This window comes from Saccopteryx bilineata, chromosome 3 (assembly GCF_036850765.1).
Source record: "Saccopteryx bilineata isolate mSacBil1 chromosome 3, mSacBil1_pri_phased_curated, whole genome shotgun sequence".
Taxonomy (NCBI): Eukaryota; Metazoa; Chordata; class Mammalia; order Chiroptera; family Emballonuridae; genus Saccopteryx; species Saccopteryx bilineata.
In genome coordinates, this window is record NC_089492.1 from 185,816,126 (window position 1) to 185,823,312 (window position 7,187).

Genomic DNA, 7,187 nt, shown 5'->3' on the forward strand with positions numbered 1-7,187 from the left:
AAAGGAAATTATTCCCCCCCTCTTTTTTTCCTCTCCTCTCCTCTCCCCTCTTTCTTGAGAAAATCTTGTGGTGGACTGTGAGTTATAACAAACAATGCCTGTGATGGAGGGCCTGAATTGGGGAAAAGTAATAAAGGGGCAAAAAAGAGAGAAAGAAAAAAAAAAAAAAAAAAAGGAAGAAAAAAGAAAAAAAAAGAGCGTATGGACCCACAAAAAGCAAATAAGGAAAAAATTTGGGTCAAGAATAAAATGATTTGCTTTTAGGTGTTGGTTTTCTAAGAGTTATGATGAGAGGAATAAGAGGAAAATGGAAAAATGGGGGGACAAATTAAAAACTTACTATTGTATTTAGTGGAACAAGAACTAGATAATATGGAGAGCCAGGGATGGGAGCACTGCTAGTGAGTTAAAAAGGTGAAGTAAAAAACCCCCCAAAATGCCACAAACATAGGTTTGAGTCCCAGATAAGATAATTTGTTTGTTATTGAGGTTTGAATGAGAGGAGATGTAAAGGAGAAAGGAAGAAACTAATATAGAGGGAGAAAAGAAAGAGAGAGAGAGAGAGAAAAAAAGAGGGAACCACTAAAAGAAGAAAAAAGAAAGGAGAGAGAGAGAGAGTTAAGGGTTTTGGAGTAGTGCAACCCTCATAGAGAGAAAGGAAGAGAAGAGAAATGATAATGGGAGATGTAACACTTATGGGTAGTGTAGTTCAAGGAGAGGAGAGAGTAAGACCGGTAGAGAGTTAATCGGCCAAATTGGAGGAGGAAAAAAAAGTCTCAAGAATGAAGATAAGAGAAACAAACGAACAAATATAATAAAATGGGATAGGTTATAAAGTCTGCAGATTATTCTTGATTTTGAGAGGTTATCTTCTTGCTTTTTCTTTTCTCTCCCTCTTCCTGGTCGGTGACTCTGTACCCCGGGTTCTGCCCCTTTGGCACGCTCAGGTAGAGGTTTGCAGTTGATAAGTCTCTATGGCAATGTCATGTATTGTGCTTTATTCTCGTTGGGAGTCAAGGCTCATTAGCATTTATAGGCTCCGACAGTGAGAGAGTCCGTGTTCCTGGAGCCTTTCTCCTAGTCTTTCCTTCCTCAATTAGTAGCCTGATAGTCCAGCTATGGGGTTGCTGCTGCCTCTGCCTGGATAGTAAGAGGCTCAAATTGCTGGCAACTCCCCACTCTATTTCCACTCAGCACAGGGCTCTGGGTAAGGCTCAGTCAGTCAGAGCTGCTAGCATAATCAGGCGGGCTTTCCGCCCACTCGAAGACCTCTGGCTCTGCCACTCTATCCGGTAACACAAGCGGGCGCCCACTTCTGGGGGGCGCTTGGAGGAAACTCTCACTCACTGTCTGCAACCAGGATATCCGGCCAGCAGTCTCACGCTCTGAGTGAAACCCCCAACCGCAGGGAAAAGTTGCAGCGTTGGAATTGAGTCTCGCTCAGTCCCCGTGTGCGGCTTTTGCAAGGCGCTGGGGCGGCCCGAGATTCCGCTTTGGCCCACACAAAGGCCCCTGACTCTGCCCCTCTGTGCGATAACACGGGCGCGCACTGCCGAGGCACTCGGAGGAATCGCTCACTCCTTATCTGCGCGCGCAAACCAGGATATGAGGCCGGCCGCGGTTCCTTCCCTCTGAGTGAAACAGCCTCCAGCACGGAAAATCTCCACCGTTGGGATTAGTTCTCACTCCCTCCCGTGCGTGGCTTTCCCAGGGCGCTGGGGCTGCCCAGAGACTCTGCCCTCAGCCCACAGAAAGGCCTCTGACCCTGCCTCTCCGTGGGGCAACACGGGCACCCACTTCCGCGGCTTAGGAAGAAATCTCTCTTCCACTAACTGCGCACCGACCAGGAGACCGGGTAAAATGGCCGCTCCGCTTGTCTTTCTTTGTTTGGGTTTGGCGCGAGTGTTAGCTTGTATTGCCCGGGTTGCCACAGGATCAGATTTTCCTCGGCTTGGATCTCTGAGCCACAGCCTGGTTCGGCCGTTTTTGCTGCGGCGCCCTGGATCTATTCACCCCCTTTGCCCGCCTCAGTTTCTATATTCACAGTTACCAGAGAAAGCCGCCCTGTTTAGGTTAGTGAGGAAGGCGGAGCATTTCTTACTCCCTATTTCCTTCGGGGTTTGGTTATATATTTAGCCAATTTTTCACTCAATCATACCTTTGGGTGTATTGCGAAGAATCTGGAAGCTCCAAGTATAAGTTTTTCTGTTTCTGGTTGAAGATCTTGTTGAGTTTTGGGGGAGATTTATCGGTATCGCTTCCTACTCCGCCATTACTCTGACGTCATCCCTCATGTACTTTTAATTCATTGATAACAAATAAAAACTGGCTCTCTTCCCTCATATTTTGGAAAAAAGGAATTCAGAAAGTGGCTTTGGTTTGGGAGGAATGAGGTTGTCATCTTGGTGTTTGCCCAGCTCGCTCTGTAAATATTATTCTACCCTGGTCTCCAGTTCTCTCAACAGTTGTTGATAATACTGAGGCGTAAAGTAAAAAGCTCTTGGTTGCTCCCTAACCCTTGCTGGTCATCCCCAAACCTCTCTAGGGCAGCTGGCCTTTCAGACCAGAATGACCTCCTCAACACACTAAAGAATGAGGCCTGGATTTTTGTCCTCTTAGCAGTAGTTCTCAACCTGTGGGTCGTGGCCCGGCAAGGGTCGAATGACCAAAACACAGGGGTCACCTAAAGCTATCGGAAAATACATTTTTCCAATGGTTTTAGCCGCTGAGAAGGCGCGCTACTGTCTGCAGCAGTGCTATTCAGCTTGAATGCATGCCGTTATGGACATGCGTTCCAAACTGAATGCCTACAGTCATGCACAGACGTGATTGCATCATCCGTCTGGGGCCTAAGGGGTGGGGGAAGCGGGGGGAACGCTCCACAGTCCATATCACCGTGGCTGCTCATCCATAGCAGCGCATTACGTGTGTCTGGTGCTTGCTGACGTCATCAGTGGGCCGGTGCAGCAAGCGCGGAGGACAGAAGCCTAAGAGGTGGAGAGGCAAGAGGCGGAGAGCCAAGAGAGCCTGTGAGACAGCCTGCTGGTGTAAAAAAAAGGTTAATAATGTAAAAACAGTACACACACCATACACACAATACTGTGTAAGTGTAAGGTGCTTTGTGTGTAATCATTACACAGTACACAAAGCAGCTTACACTTACACAAAGCACCATACATTTACACGGTGTGCACTACATCAGTCTTATACTATAAGAGACCACTATAAGATGTAGTTCACACTGTTCCCCAATGTATAATTATCTCCCATATCTCCCACTATTTTCCCATATTCTGAATGAGAAATAGGAGGCATTGAATCTGCCTCCTATTGATTTCATTGGGAGTGCTGCGGATTTTGTGGAAGAGAGCTCCTGAGAATCTCAGGTTACCACACAATCTGCCGCAGCCTCCTTTTGATTTCAATAAGAAGCAGAGAAATGACAGTTTCCGACACATTTCTTCCTCTCCTATTCAAGTCAATGGGAGGCCGCAGCAGATTCCGCTCAAATATAGAGCATGTTGCTTAATGTTTTTCATGCTAGAACTTTTCCTAGAGCAGAAAAATTCCAAAGGTGGAATCCGCCACCCCCAATAGACTGAAAGAGGCCTCACACTGAGGAATCTGCTGTGCGGATTCTGCAGTGTAAAAGATCTGCCTCCTATAGAAGTCTGGCTCAATGTCATGTTCCTGAAAGAAGGCACATAATGTAGGAAACATGTAAATTTTATTTTTATCCAATTTATTTTTCCAAAGCTGAAGTTTCATTTGGAATGATTTAATTTTTTTGGACAAATCGAGGCATGTTGCATTTGGTCCTTGCAGTGATAAATTTAAGTCATTCAAGATGACAAAGATGTCCACCAAGTAAGCTATTTTCTGCAGCTCAGTTTTATCGCTAAAAAGTGCTTCAAATTGCGGTCTTGCTTTCTGATTAAAAATGTTTTCAGTTCATCATGAAGCTCAAAGACACGTTTTAAAACTTTTCCTCTTGACAACCATCTGACTTCAGTGTGAAATAACAGAGCATTGTTTGGCGCATCTAGCTCGTTGCACAGTTGCCAAAGCAGCCGACTCTTTAAGGCGCTTGTCTTCTGTGAAAAAACATTTGCACATGCTTGCAGACGAAATTTCATCCTACTTTCCTAATCTACCTGACACCCCATTTGCACTTGCCAGAAGTCCATTCACAGTGAAAGTTGTGCTGTTCCGGAGACAGCTCAAGAAGAGTTCATTGACCTAATTAACAATGATGCAGTGAGAGCAGATTTCTCTACGATGCCACTGACAAAATTCTGGATTAAGTGTTTACAGTTATATCCTATTCTGTCTGAGACTGTGCTGCACTTTCTTCTTTCTTTTCCAACAACATATCCCCTGTGAAACAGGGTTTTCCAGCTTGCTGGTAATCAAGTCTAAATACCGAAGTAGACTTGTTGTGGAAAATGATCTTCACTGTGCCCTTGCAAAGACTGCCCCAAGAATTTCTGAATTGGTAAGGAAGAAGCAACCACAGCATCTCATTAAATTTGGCAGCATACTGTTGCAAAATATTGCACTGTTGTTTACTGTTATATTACTGTTGTTATATTTAAACCCATGCTATGCTATGCTATGGTGAAATGTTATTTATTTGGAATTGTTGTTATATTTAAACCCATGCTATGCCATGGTGAAATGTTATTTATTGGAATTAGTAATAAATATTTCTCAATATATAATTAAATATTGTTTTTGTGATTAATCACTGTTTAAATTATGTTTGATTTGTAGCAATGAGAATACATAATGCATATCAGGTATTTACATTCTGAATCATAACTGTAGCAAAATTACAGTTATGAAGTAGCCACCAAAATTATTTTTTGATTTGGGGTCATCACAACATGAGGAACTGTATTGTGGGGTCACGGCATTAGACAGGTTGAAAACCACTGTCTTAGAGTATCATTCTAACTTGTTATTTCTATAATTAGCTTTAATTACTCTCTCATCCTCCTCCTCTTCTCTTTCTTTCCAAACAACACGTTATTTTCATTCTTTGTGGGAGTGGCAGACCTTCAAGCTTTTGGCCTCTCTTCCTTTGACTGAGGTTCCAGGAAAGAATGTCAGATGTTTGGCTGAGGACCTCTAAGACAGCTTCATGAAAAAGAGGCGTAGATGATGATGACGGGGTTAGAGAAGGAAAGCTGAAAAGAGAAAAGGACTTTACAGTGGGAAGAGGACTCAAAGCATATTTGATTGCATGTCTCATTTCACATATGAGAGATCTAATGAGGTGATGCATCTCACCATTGGTATCTAGGGGGACATGAAACTATCAAAGCTAGTGAACAGGGTGCAAACTGAAACTGTTCATAGTTGGCTTTGGTGGTGACCTGAATGGTTTGTACTTTTCCAAGTAAAATGTGGCAGCAGCAGGGGCCAGATTTTTCTGGAAATTCTAGGTTATGTGTCAATACTGAAGACATTTAGTTGGTGAGGCTTCTTTTGCAGATGTTGCCTCATGAAGGTTGTTTCTTGCTCTCTCTGCCAGGGTGTGCAGGTTCTCCAGAACCCTGTGGAGAGAAGGGGCTTTCCCAGCATAGTAGACAGCTCACACTCTCTTTCATGGCCTCCTCTCTCCCCTCTGGAGCCTACTGTGTTTCACATGTATGTTTCTGAACATGACCTCTCATTCATTCTTTAATTTGCTGGGACATACAAGCACCATTCCCTGCATGCTGCCCAAGGGCTCTGATGACTCACAGCCCCCCACTGCACCCCCCAGCCTGGGACCTGTTCCCCATAGAGCCCTGCTGAAGGAAAGCAACAGGAGATACTAATTTAGGCTATTAACACCGAAACTGGGCTACCCACAGTATAGAGAGGAAAAGATGGAGGGAGACTGAGCAGTTGACAGAGAGGCTCTAGGGGAGGAAACAGAGGGTTTTGTTACAAAAGTTTAGTGGAGTTAGTAGATTCATTACTGGGTAATAAGAAGACAGGTAATGAAATTCTGTAAGATTTCCTTGGAGAATAGGTTAGTTGAGGTCTGCAATTTAGAAAGGAGAATTTAGAAATCATGACTCCATAAAACTGAAGACAGCGGAAGAGAAAGAATACAGTGATTTGTTGATTTGTCTGCTGGAAGCAAATAGTCTTGGTGAGGGATCCAGGAAAGCACAGAATCCAGGGAGACAGGGAGCTCAGCATCAAGGCCCTCCCTGCCTTATGGGGTAGCAGGCTGCCCAGTGCAGCCCAAACCCAGAGAGGGCTGTTCTTAAATTCTTCCTCAGCAAAGGCGGCCATCTTTTTCTCAGAAACACTGCATTGGACACAACATAGAAGAAAGACTGACATGGGCATTCACAGAACATTACAGTTTGAATTTATTACAAAGTAATGATATATACAAATAGGAATATTCTATTCCAGGACAATAAATACAGCATGAGCCCATTTTATTGAGAGAAACACCCATACACACACTCAAACAAAACACACACATTTTCTTAAACACCTTAGTCTCTAGTAAGAAATGGAGTCACTTTAGCAATCATTATTAAAATTCCTGATTGTGTGCCCCTTTTGCTAATAAGAAACTCCCAGCCTTCTGAAGGCATCTCCATGTACAGTAGTTCTGGAGTTGCTGAGCTGTGTTTCATCTGGCTATTACTAAGTCTCAGATGCTGTTTCTGCCCTGCTCCAGGGAGGTCAAAGCAGTGTAAGGACAGTAAGGAACAGAATCCGAGGCAAACCAGTGGCAGTGGATCCATGTCTAGCAGCCCACATCAATGCATATCCACCTATCCTGTCATGGGGGTAGATGCATGCCTGGGCTCGTCCTCCTCAGGATAAGTTTTCAGCCAGCACTTATTTTGTTCCTCATGCAAACAGGCAACCTCTCAATCAACTCCTCTTAAATTCAGCCGAGACCCAAGAAAAATGTTTGCACAGACACACAGGCTTGGGTACAAACATACACGTGCACAAACATTACAAAGAAACCTAGAAAACCTGACCAGGGGGTGGCACAGTGGATAGAGTGTTGAACGGGAATGTGGAAGACCAGGTTTGAGACCCTGAGGTCGCCAGCTTGAGCATGGGTTCATCTGGTTTGAGCAAAAGCTCACCAGCTTGAGCCCAAGGTTGCTGGCTCGAGCAAGGGGTTACTCAGTCTGCTGAAGGCCCGAGGTCAAGGCATA